General features: G+C 36.4%; 1 protein-coding gene across 3 annotated transcripts in view; it reads right to left on the bottom strand.

The window, feature by feature from the left end:
• The window catches only part of MRPL3 (mitochondrial ribosomal protein L3), a 59,058-nt gene that overhangs the window by 27,956 nt on the left and 18,348 nt on the right, over positions 1-12,754 (bottom strand). The gene's annotated exons all lie outside the window — the stretch shown is intronic.

The following is a 12,754-nucleotide window of genomic DNA, read 5'->3' as shown; positions in this document are numbered from 1 at the left end:
AAGAATAGTAAAATAATTGTTTAAGCTGCAATATTTTACCATCCAGAAGCTTTTGGACCAAAAGGGTGCACCATTTTAGCCTGAAAATATACACACTACCTTTTCTTCAATCAATAAAGAGAGATCTCAATACAACCTTTAAGTGAGGAGGAGAACTGTGAATGCTGCCTTCCCCCTTTACAAACACTGACAACTTTTTACATTTTCCTCTCATGCTGGGGAATCCAGAGTTAAGACTGAATTCTGTGTTAATGATAAAATTTGTGAATGTTGTGTAGATTTACCATCTACTGTATGGCCAGATGCAGCAATTTAGCTACAGTCGGAATATAATGCACTTTAGTCTTAAGTATAAAAATGTTCTAACATCTGACTTCTGCATTAAACAGGCAGTTCTCTGAAAAGAAAATCATATGCACTAAGTGTATTTACTCCTCAATGTATTCCAGTGATCATTTATATGACCTGAGAATGTCTGCAAGACATAAAGAGGATAAAATTTCAATTATATTTACTTGAAAAAAAACATTAAGAGATGTGCTCATTTAAATGTAGTCATTACAAGTACAGGCATGCACTACTCAGAGCCTTCAGGGAGAAAAATATCCAGCAGCTCACAATATTGCTTGGCAACAATCTACACAGTAACAGATTTTTTATTATTGGTATAAGGAGTTGCAAAAATTCACTGTTGAAACATAACTTAAGCAGACAACATAAAGTCGTACTTGGCCCTGGTGGATGAAGGTGTTTAAGCACATGCCTATCTTTCAGCATAAGAGTTGTTTCACTGAAGTCAATGGACTACTTATGTGCCTAAATCTAGGCACATCCTCCACCGAAGTGGGCCTTAAAAAGAGAGTGATTTTAACAATCTCACCAACCCTCTCTTTCCCAACACGTACAAAGCAGCTGCTCTCACAGAGTTAAAATAAATTGGCTCAATTTAACAATACATGATAACATGAAGCAGTACCCCTATTGGTAGTAATTATCAGTAGAGTAGCTATAGATTTCTTCTCAATCTAATACTAGTACATGTCATGCTGTTATAGTTTGTACAGTAGAAACATTTTCAATAAGCATTAAAAGATGGAAGTGAAATCACATAGGAAATTTCCAGTTTAATTCAGGCAACTAAAAGAAGAATACTTGCTGACTTAGGGGTTTTACAGGTACAGGTTGAACCTCTCTAATCCAGCACTCTCTGGTCCAGAAACATCCGTGGTCCAGCATAGGTGCTGGACCCGTGGCTGCTCCGGGACTGGCGCACTCATAGGGAAATGTTAGTGGGTGCGGAGCATCCAACGGTGCCAAGCTAGCCCCTCTGCCCTCCTCCCCCCACGCCTCTCGCGAGCCAGCAGCCCCACGCTTACCAACTCCTCCTCCTCCCTCCTAGCGCTTCTAGAGTGCCGCAAACAGCTGGTTCCTGGCATTCAAGCTCCAGGAGGAAGGGGGAGAACCTGGGGCTGGGACCCCGGGTGGCAGCGGAGCCCCTGGGCGGGGAGTCATGCTGGGCACAAAGCCTGAGAGTGCTGCAGGACCTCCCACACCCCTACTTCCTGCATGTATGGAGACCCACGGGCACTCTACATTGACCTCCCGTGGTTCGGCAAATTCTCTGGTTCGGCACCAGTCAGGTCCCGAAGGTGCTGAACTAGAGAGGTTCAACCTGTATTTAAAAAAAACAGAGCCCACTTTACAAACAAAAACAAAAGCCTTTAATACAGTTTTAGTTAAAATAAGAAATGAATCTGGTCAGTGACATGAGGTGGAGTCAACTGTTAAGCGATTTGATGTACAAGCCACCTGTATGATATACAATCATTTAGCACACACAACTATCTATTGGTAAATATTGGTGTTATTTTAAGACATTTCATATATAGCACTAAGAGTGACATGTATTAAGACAAAGGGCTCATATGCCAGACCTACACTTGTTAACATTTGTCTTAAAGTTCACATTAAGTTGCTGCACACATAGGAACAGCCATCCAATCTGAATTTGCTGATATATGGGGAGCAATGTTTGCAAATCAGAAACAGATTTTTAATATATATTTTATAGATTCTACAAATACCGTGCAATAAAATGATAATGAAATTCAAAGATGGCTAAGTTTAATTTAAATAAATGTTCTAAATCAAGCAGCTTTCAGTTAAAAGGTAGCTTGCACAAACCAATGTTTCCCTTTGCCCTTTCTGCTGTATAGAGAAGCCCTGAAAGTGTTGTGTACATGTGTACATGGAGGTGGTGGTGGTATTGGGTTAATATTTTTCCTGATATTTTTTTATTTTACAAATAGCAGGACAATCAAGTCTTATTCTCCCTGTTTTTGCTGGAAGACTAAGACCACAAGAGAACCGGAGGGCCCTCTTATCATTTAGTTGAACAAGTAGAGTGTTGAAGCTTCCACAAAGAGATCCTTTCTCCCAACATTTTGCCAGGAGTGGGTTATTTGTTTAGAGCCAATTGTATGCTCAGCACTGTAAAGTACACTCAAAAGAGCAGTTCTTGCCTGTGATGGTTTCTAATATAAAAGATTTACATCTATTCTAAAACAAGTTGTTAATAAAATACAGACAAGAAAATTTAACAGTCTGATTAAAAATCCCTTTCCCAACTCGTTTGCTCAATTTTCTCTCATTAGTTACCCGTGATGTCATAATCCCACTAGTTCAATTGTCCAGAGGCTTCTAAGAGAAAATGCGTAGATAAAAAACTTTAAGGTCTTGTATTTGTATGAGTATTTTTACACACACGGTTTGGATGAGGGGAACTTCTGCTTACATTCTTGCTTATAAAAAATCATAGCATTAAAACTAGTGAGAAAACTACTTACTCTGCAAACATTCATAGTTCACATTATTATACAAATTAATTTGACATCAATTTCAAAATCGTAAAACAACAACAAAACTAGTCAAACATTGAACATGTCTTCAAAATCACAAAGCTTACATCAGATACCATATATCTGAGAAATTTTTAAAGCTTATCACAGCAAGTTTCCACCTTAATTTATTATTGCAAGGAGAACTAACTTCAGTATATAATTCTTAAATTTTTATTAGCTTGAATATCTCAGAGTTTATTTTTGTTCTGCAGCAATGTCAGAAAAATATCTGTGAATTTGTAACTTAAAAGAATCAGAAGTGGGAATACTTGAAGTCTCACATGTATGTTCTGTAGAAATTCTATTCTTCTCTTTAAATTACATTATCTATTATTGCAGTGTAAGTAGGCCACTTCTGGCATCTCTAGCAGGAAGATGGACCTAGTAAATAACCAAACTCCAAAGCAACTACGTCTCATGATAAGTGAACAGTGACCACACAGAGAAACTGGGACATAATTCTTCAGCAGCAGAAATGCATTAATAAAAACCAAAATTCAACATCTGACGAAACCAGTATCAAAGAAAATGGTCCTGTCAACTTTAATCAAGCAGCATAATCCCATGCGTCATGAAACTGAACATCCACCTCAAATATTTCATCCAGAAAGCCAATTGTTTAGACACGAACTATCTACTCTGCTGTAAACTGTACTCTCAAAAAGTAAAAATCAAAAAGCAATTTCACCAAGTGTATTAAGGGGCAGCACTCCAGGAATAATCGTTTACTCCAGTATGTACTAGAAGACTTGTTTTCAGCAAGTGCTGCTTGTACTATGGGATAACGTTTCCCATGTTTAATAATTTATGCAATGCAGTAGCATACCGCACTCACCTACTTTCTGCTCTCAGTTGTAATCCAATTGTTTCCTTATGCATATATATCACTTTGAACAAACGCTCAAATTTTGCAGGATTGGGGCCCTAAATGAATTTACAGGAAACATGGACAGACTAAAGAATAGTGTTCTGATTAATCTTAAATTTCCAGTGTGTTGAACTGGAATATGAAAGTATTCTTTATTCATGGAGGTCTGAAAAATCCTTCTCTTACACTGGCTAATGTAAAGGAAATTCTTCTAGTTTCACAATGGAGGCAATATATGTGTTTAGTGCTCTGAGGTCTACCATGGCTCTTCCATCAGATCTTTTTGCACTGTGAAGAATGGAATGGAGACCTTTGAATTGCTTTACCAGAGCAACTTGCCCTATAGCCTTTCTGGACATAATATTTTGATTTACACATTGCCTGTAATACTTTTTATACGGAAGAAAAAGTTGCCTTTCATCTTGAAGTAAGTTTAAGCACTTATAATGTACAATAATTTATTCTGTCAATTTACATTGCAGGAAAAGAACATTACACAGAGCAATGTATATTTTTTTCCCCAGTCACATTCATTTTCGTATGCTACGTTTGTTTTAGAGGTTTAACTGTCCATTTCCCTTTTTAAAAATACAGAACAATTCATATTTAAAGTAAGGGACTATTACAAATGGTTTAAGTCAAACTTAGTACAAAGGACCTGTATAGGTACATCCATGCTCGTTGGGCCAATCCACCGTGATCCTTGCTAGCAACATGAGACTGTTCTAATCTGAGTCCTTCTTGAACAGAGATGGCAATCTATACAAACCTGTGTGCTTCCCTGCTATGCACAAAATGGATTTTTCATGAAACCTCTACATTTATTTTTGCCACTTAAGAAGGATTTTAACCTATGGGCTGACCTTACAAGGTGCAGAGTGATTTGAAACTAATGTGAGCTTAGGGTACTCAGCACCTCACAAGATCAGGTCCCATACTAGTAACTCAAGGAAAAGAAAAAAAATACTACAGCGATTAGAGAATTAGTAGGCTTTTAAGAGACCTTCTTACTGGTACTTTTAAGTAGGTTAGTTACCTGGTTTTACATGTACTATATTCTAGTGAATGGAAGGGTCCTATAACCTAGAGTTTTATTTTAAACAAAAACCACGTGTGTGTGCATTGCCAATCTGAACGAGTATGTGATCCTAAACAATACAGCATAACTAATGAGTCACGTCAAATAATAAGGCAAAGAACTTAATAAAATTTACTAGGTCATTCTCCTACACAAAATACTACTGAACACCAGAGTTGAATTCTATATAATTTAAGCCTCCCTGTCTCTAAATTGTTTTGAAATCTGTCAGTGCCTCAATCAGTATTTACATTAATCTTGCTGACTTTTTAAAGCATATTTAATGGACAAGGTCTTAATTTCAAATACATTTGTTTTGAAATGGCCTATCCTCATAAGTGAATTTGTACAGCTAGTAACAACATATATGAACACAACAATATATACTATTGAGGTTAAACCTAAAGAAACATTTTATAAGTTAATGAAACAGGAATAAATCCCCAAAGCAATGTGAATTTATTAGCTGGATCACCACTTCCTCAAAAGGTGCTCCATTTCAACACACATTTTGAAATTGAACTTTGAGTGGGCAAGATGAATCAGATGATTGAAATATTTCAGAGTTAGAGCTGTACCACACTTTAGTATAAATCTTTCTTCTAGAATGTGATCAGTTGACATTCTCATCCTGTTCTTAAGGTATACATAACAAAATAATGGCCAAAGCTCCCCTTTTTTAGGCATTTTGCTTTATTATTAATTGGAGTTACCACTTGATTTATGGTTGACTCAAAGAACTCCTGCAAGGTCTCATATCCTGACTTCCCATTTCTGTATCTACTGAACAAGACCTAACCTCTCCAAACACTGTGCACAATTTTAAACTGAATACAATTGTAGTTTAATACAAACTCAAATCAGGCATAAGAAAAGTATGATCCTGTAAGCTTGTACTCATGGATATAATCCCATTAATTTTGGGGAAGGGTTTGCCAGATTGGGCCTTTAATTTTTGCTTTCATACACAAATTAGAAAAGGAGTACTTGTGGCACCTTAGAGACTAACAAATTTATTTGAGCATAAGCTTTCGTGAGCTACAGCTCACTTCATCGGATGCATTCAGTAGCTCATGAAAGCTTATGCTCAAATAAATTTGTTAGTCTCTAAGGTGCCACAAGTCCTCCTCTTCTTTTTGCGAATACAGACTAACACGGCTGCTACTCTGAAACCATACACAACTAAGTTACGCAAAATTAGTATATCCACCCCACTTTGACCGAATCAGGTTAAATTTATCATATCTGACATGATATATTTAGAAAATACATATTAGAAAGTAAACTCACTAGTGTGAAAAATAGCCAAATATTATTTTACGAAGATTGATATGTTAAAGACAAAATATCTAGGATATAAAGCATCTCCTAAGGTATTTCCCATCGCTAGCACAAACTATAACCAGTAAGTGCTTCCCATTCCGAAGAATGTGGTATTGGCTATCATTTCATACAGTACTAGTATAGATGAAGTTGCTAGAGAACACTCCTTTTATAAAATCCAATATACATCACTTCACTCCTTTTCTATGGAATGAATTGAGTACAACATAACCTTTCCACACCAAAAGCTACTATTTGAAAACATGCTTACCCAAATCCCATAAAATAGTCCTGGACAGCAAGAAGCATTTATTGGAGTTCAAAGCCAGAACTAACGTGCAGGTTAAATGAAATGAAAATAATGATAAGCAGAATTTAAAATAGAGTGTATATAGACAGTTTTCCTGGTCTTACCTGAGGGAAAACAGCTGTTCAAGTCAACCATATAATACTGTGTAATACCTCATTTTTCAGTTTTAATGTAAGCAAAATGTCAGCATGTAATGAGATGACTTATTTAAAATAAAGAATCCTATTTAAAACTACCACTTAGCTTGTGGCAAATAACCTTGGGGGAGGTTTAGATTGGATATTAGGAAAAACTTTTTCACTAAGAGGGTGGTGAAACACTGGAATGCGTTACCTAGGGAGGTGGTAGAATCTCCTTCCTTAGAAGTTTTTAAGGTCAGGCTTGACAAAGCCCTGGCTGGGATGATTTAACTGGGACTTGGTCCTGCTTCGAGCAGGGGGTTGGACTAGATGACCTTCTGAGGTCCCTTCCAACCCTAATATTATATGATTCTTATATATATGAAATATGTCATACCTAACAGATCTGAAATAATGCTTACTGTGGCATTTTGGGGATAAAAATTTTTTAATGTTGTAAAGGAACAAAATCTCAGTTGCTTAGTCAAATATTTGAGAAACGCACAATGTATTTTTTGGCTTGAGTAACACTTAACTTAAGAAAACTGAAACATGGTGTTAAAGTATACCAGTGAGTCTAGACTCTTATTTTGCTACCAAGTATTTAAAAAAAACAACCTAGAAGGCTGGTTTTTGTTTTGTTTTTTGGTAAGTGCCAAAATCCCTGATGTGTCAATGGTCATACCTTTCCAAATACTCATTAAACGGAAGTAGCAGCAAAGTATAATAGAGCACAGCATGTGTCCAAATGGCAATAAGAGAGCACCTTTCCTGGACCGTCTGCTTCAAAGCATGTTGGGATTAAACAATACCATGCGTCAGGTCAGAAATATTCTGCAGGTTACAGCTGACATAAAAAAGTTATCATTAATAAAATCTTTACACTTTTCTTGCATGTAAAAAGAGGTTCAAAACTGAAGTTATATTTTGCCCTCAACTAAGTGTGTGTTCTCTCTTTCCAAGGCACGTTCATAAGTGCTACTAAATTCTGGTTCCCAGTTCCACTGAAGTCTATTATAAAAAAGAATTTTTAAACTATACCATAAACTTTATGCTGGATTAAACACACACACGATTACTTTCCAAAATGCAAGCGACTACCAGTTGACAATAATCACTGATTTTGTAAACCAGAGCATTTTACCACATTAAACAACAAACAAGACAAACAAAGAAAAGGGAAAACACACACATATAAAAACACCTGAGCATTTGACTTTACATCATCAGCAAGACACGTAACAAAAAGTGTCACCACAGAAAGATCACCTATCAACTTCAACTCCTATTTTCATCTCCAAAATGCCCTTCTATGATAATGTGCCTTTACTAGGCCTACCTCTGCTTTCATTTAGCAATATAAATGTCCAGTGTTAAATCATATTTAAAAATCAAAAAAGCATTCTTTGAAAAACATTAGAAAGCAAAAAAACCAAAACAAAAACACCACAATCACGAATTATTCTGCTTTTCTTGCCTTCTGAAGCAATGTATGCCTAAATTTTACATGTCTTGGTCATTTAAACCTATCTAAAATGAAATGCAAGAAGCTAATGAAATGTAAGATTCACTTTTTTAGCCATTTCCTCAAAAAAGCAACAACTCTTTCTGCTGTCAAAGTTAAGAGAAAAAAATGAATGATGGCAAATTTGTTTTTCTTTAAAAATGAACCTCTGTAAAACTAATATTTTTAAAACATGTAACCACCTCATCTCATACCTGATGAATTTGGAATTAGGTTTTTGAAGGAAAACAATTGTCTATTCACTGAAGTAACTAGCAAACTTTTAAGAGCATTTCCAGCAGTTTTGAAAGTTACAAATGAGTTCAGACTATATATTACTTCATGGATCAGATCTCTGTGAAATAGTGCAGAGCCAACTGCAAAGCTTTTTGATTGTTTTTTTATTATTTTTCTTCTTGACTAAGATGGAAAGTAAGATTGCACCCTTGCAATAAGTGCTTTTCAGGTTAACTCCAAAACAAAGCTTTTTAGGAAAGGAAAAATAAGGTTTTTTGAGAACTGTTAGACCTCAGAGTGCACTAAACTAGGAATTTTAACATAGTGAATTTTCAGTATTTTCCCACAAGGGCTTATTTTTGAGTTTAACTTTGTCAGGGATGAGTGTGTGTGAGATTCACTGTAATACTGCATATAACTTATTCTGTTTGTGACATTACATTTAAAGAATTATATTCCACAATTTTTTTTAAACATCTAGGTGAAAGAAATCCATTTCTCTAAAAGAAATCCATAACATTATACATAGTAGCAGCACTATGGTTACACATCTGATTCAGAGACCCTGACTTTTGGTACATCAATTATGGTGTATTTTGCTGTAATCTAGAAGAATGCATTACTATAAGAATGCTAATAGCTCTCCACCAGCTACCAAATACACTTGTATCTGCCAGAACTGCACTTTACTTAGGGAATTTTTCTTTAATATTGGATTTAAGACTCTAGAGCTCTAAAAGTTTTGTGCATGAAGCTCTCAGTGATCATAAAATAAATTTTTAAAACAAGTTTACACAAAACATTTATTGGCAAAGCTAGTGAATTAATGGCATTAGCTGGATGAGAGTCAAATGCTGCAAAAATATCCAAGGACAACTGCCACTGTCATTTTTCCTCACTTTCAACTCACAAACTATCAAAATACTCAAAATTTATTAAACTGCCTTGTGTGCCTCTGAACTTTGGTAATGTAGGAACAACCTCTGAGAAGGACTAAGGATCTAAAACCTATGGGTTTTCTTAAGTTATACAAGAAGAGTGAAAAATACAGTGTAGAAAAGAAGTTATGATAAGGAACAAGGTGGATGGAATATATACAGAGTGTGTGTGGCAGGTGGGAGCTGAGCATGAGAACAGACTGGAACAGAAGTCCCAGTCACAGGAATAATAGCAAACTACAGAGTTCAACAGCCAAGGTTGGTTCCTCAAAAAGCAGAGTAGACACAGCAACCCCATTCATTGTTAGTTACTGAGAAGGGAAGTATGCCATTCCATCCCCTTACTCCGATACTTGAGTTCTTGAAAAATCTGTCACATCAGTGAACCGCAGCAGTGACACACTATGGCCTACATGCTGAAAGAGTAATATTTTTTATAGTGGCGTATAGCAGCATTATGTGGGAGACAGAGAATGGGAGAGAGAGTTTAATGAATAGGTCTTCCACAGTCAGGAGAGAATCACTGCCGTTCCAAACCCTGTGATTGTTGCAGGCATATTTTTAATGACAACTACATAAAACAGTTGTAAATTACTATAAAGTAGAACTTTCTGTATTCCCAGACAGCATTTCCAATCACAACCCCAACATGGACTATCTCATACTGAAAGCATGGGCCAGGAAGCATTACAACTCATTAGTAACCAGCATCTCCAAAACTCTTTCAATGATCACTATCATTATTTGTATTAGTGTGGTGCCTAGGAGCCCAGGACCTCATTATGCTAGGTGTTGTACAAACACATAGCAAAAAGACAGTCTCTGCCCCAAAGGGTTTACAGTAAGTATAAGAAAAGAGATAACAGACAGATACACACCAATGAGGAAGTACAAATAAACAATGAGAAAATGTTGGTCAACATAACAGAGAGTGATCTCTGCTCACTAACAGATGGTGTTGTATTGTTAAAGCTAATCCACACAAAATTGGAAGTTGGCCTAGCCATTTCACAGTTATAAATCCTATAGAACCAGGTTTGATGTAACTGGGTTCTGACAGACATCTGACCTAGTTAAAGCAAACTAAAGTTTTCAATTAGTTAAAGTTAATAGTTCTTCCCATGACAAACCCTTTGCCTACCCACCACTATATCGCTCAAGTGTATTTGTATCAATGCATTCTGTCTAAACAGCTAGCGGCAGCCTAAAACATTGTGGGCATTTTTCAAAGAATTTCCTTGCCCTCAACAGCTCAAAGCGTTCTGCGATATTTTTATGCCATTGCTCACTGAGCATTGCACTTATGAATGGCTGTTCAGGCAGCTGCATCCATTAAAAAAAGCTTAGAATGAAACCAAAAAGATGGGAACATAAGTGTTTTGGAGGCAATGTTGGATGAAACTGAATGGAAGCAAGTAGAGTAAAGGGCACAAAGGGAAAACCATATATTCAAAGACAATTTAATGTTTGCCAAGGGGTCATGAGGCAATCTAAATATAGAGTTACAGAAAAGAAGCCAATGTAGATGAGCACAAAACACACACAAAAAAGGAGAGGCAAAAAGAGGTACAGAAAGAAATTTATAACACATCAGATTCAGAGGAGCACTGGAAAGATTACAGAATCATACTGAGAGCAGGAGTACTTGTGGCACCTTAGAGACTAACCATACTTTTCCACAGTATGCATCCAATGAAGTGAGCTGTAGCTCACGAAAGCTTATGCTCAAATAAATTGGTTAGTCTCTAAGGTGCCACAAGTCCTCCTTTTCTTTTTGCGAATACAAACTAACACGGCTGTTACTCTGAAATCTGTCATACTGAGAGCAAAACATCATAAGAAAACCTAAAGTTAATAATGAGAGTTAAGAATTTAAGAGCAATTTCTATATTAAGAGCTGCATATATAGGTTATATGGAACAGACTACCAAAAGCAGCATTAGGAATAACTAATTTAGATATCTTTTAAAAATTATCAGGCAAATAACTAGAGGGAAAAGATATTCTAGATTACAACTCATAACCCAAAAGATGGGGTGGATCTGTCATTCAGACTGAAAGAGGCCAGGAAACCAGTTCTATATTTAGTTTCCCAGTAATTCTAAATAGCATCTAGCAAGATATATTGGTAAATTATATATGAGCTTTAACCCGCTCTCACCTCCACAAGGAAACTTTTCCTACATCTTGATTTAAAAAAAAAATACTGCTGACATCTATTTCATAAAACACATTAATTATTAGATAGCACCTTTGTTATACCTGGAAATGTACAGACATAGTTCCTGCCCTGGAAGCCTTGCTATCTAGAATTTAGGATGGCCCTTTAGCTTCTGAGAAATTATTTTTAATTTATTAAAAAAGCAAAGCACTCAGGGGCTTTTTTTGAAGTGTTCTAAAAACAATCACCTAATGTACTAATGATACAGTGCTTTGCTTTGCAAACAAGCTGCTTTGTTAATAGGACTAGTCTTCCAAGACAGATAGAAAGGTGATTTTAATATGCTGCCACGTCCCACAAACATAACAGAAGCAAGGATTTACTTCCCTACTTCTACCAAACAATTCATTCTGATTGATACCTCACCTACTCAGGTCTGAAAGATTGGACATTCTAAGAGATTTTCCTTCATATATTGTATTGATATAGTTTCTAGATGTTATAGGTATTGAACTTAAAAACAACAACAACAACCCACATATCAAAGACCTTAGTTTACAAAACTGGTATCTACCCCCACATACAACCGGTCCATCCCAGAACATTACACTTTTCTGAGGGGGTTTTCTAACAAACAAAAATAAAGGTTTGTTTATACAGGGAAATTGACTGGCATAGCTATAATGGAATAAGATATTCTGGTATAGCTATGCAAGAAAAATTCCCCATGAGGGCATTATTCCCAAATGAAGTTACTTATTTCAGAGTAACTGCACAAGGAGTTATTGTAATATAGCTATTGCTTATTCCACTACAGCTATCCCAGTCCATTTCCCCATGTGGACATCCCATAATGCTTTGTATTTTCAAAGCACTGAATATTAGCCAATTAAATCTCTCAACACTCCTATGGAAGCAGTTAGGGATTTCCAGTTCACAAAAGGGGAAACAGGAGTAGAGACTGGGCCTGCTTCACAGTACATCATGACACAAATACACTTTATTGAAATAAGAAGATTTGTGATTCCTATTGTCTAGATCAGTGGATATTACGCATGTCTCGGAAAGGATAAAACTGATTTTTGGTGGCAGGATGCACCCTCCTATCATTTGAACCATAAACTGGTATTCACAGTGGTGTGAGCAGAAAGCATTCCTCCCACCCTACAAGGAAAGGTATAGCGATGCTTGTTAGCAGAGAAGAAAGGCTGGGATGTGGAAAAAAATATAACAGACCACATACTGTAGGTGTCTGGCAACCCTGTTGCTCCCACGCACCGCACGTGTATTCAAAATGCTGCTGCTGAGGTCATCTT

This window comes from Chelonia mydas, chromosome 2, assembly GCF_015237465.2.
Source record: "Chelonia mydas isolate rCheMyd1 chromosome 2, rCheMyd1.pri.v2, whole genome shotgun sequence".
NCBI lineage: Eukaryota > Metazoa > Chordata > Testudines > Cheloniidae > Chelonia > Chelonia mydas.
The sequence above is the reverse complement of the archived record's forward strand: the minus strand, read 5'-3'. Positions and strand labels throughout refer to the sequence as shown.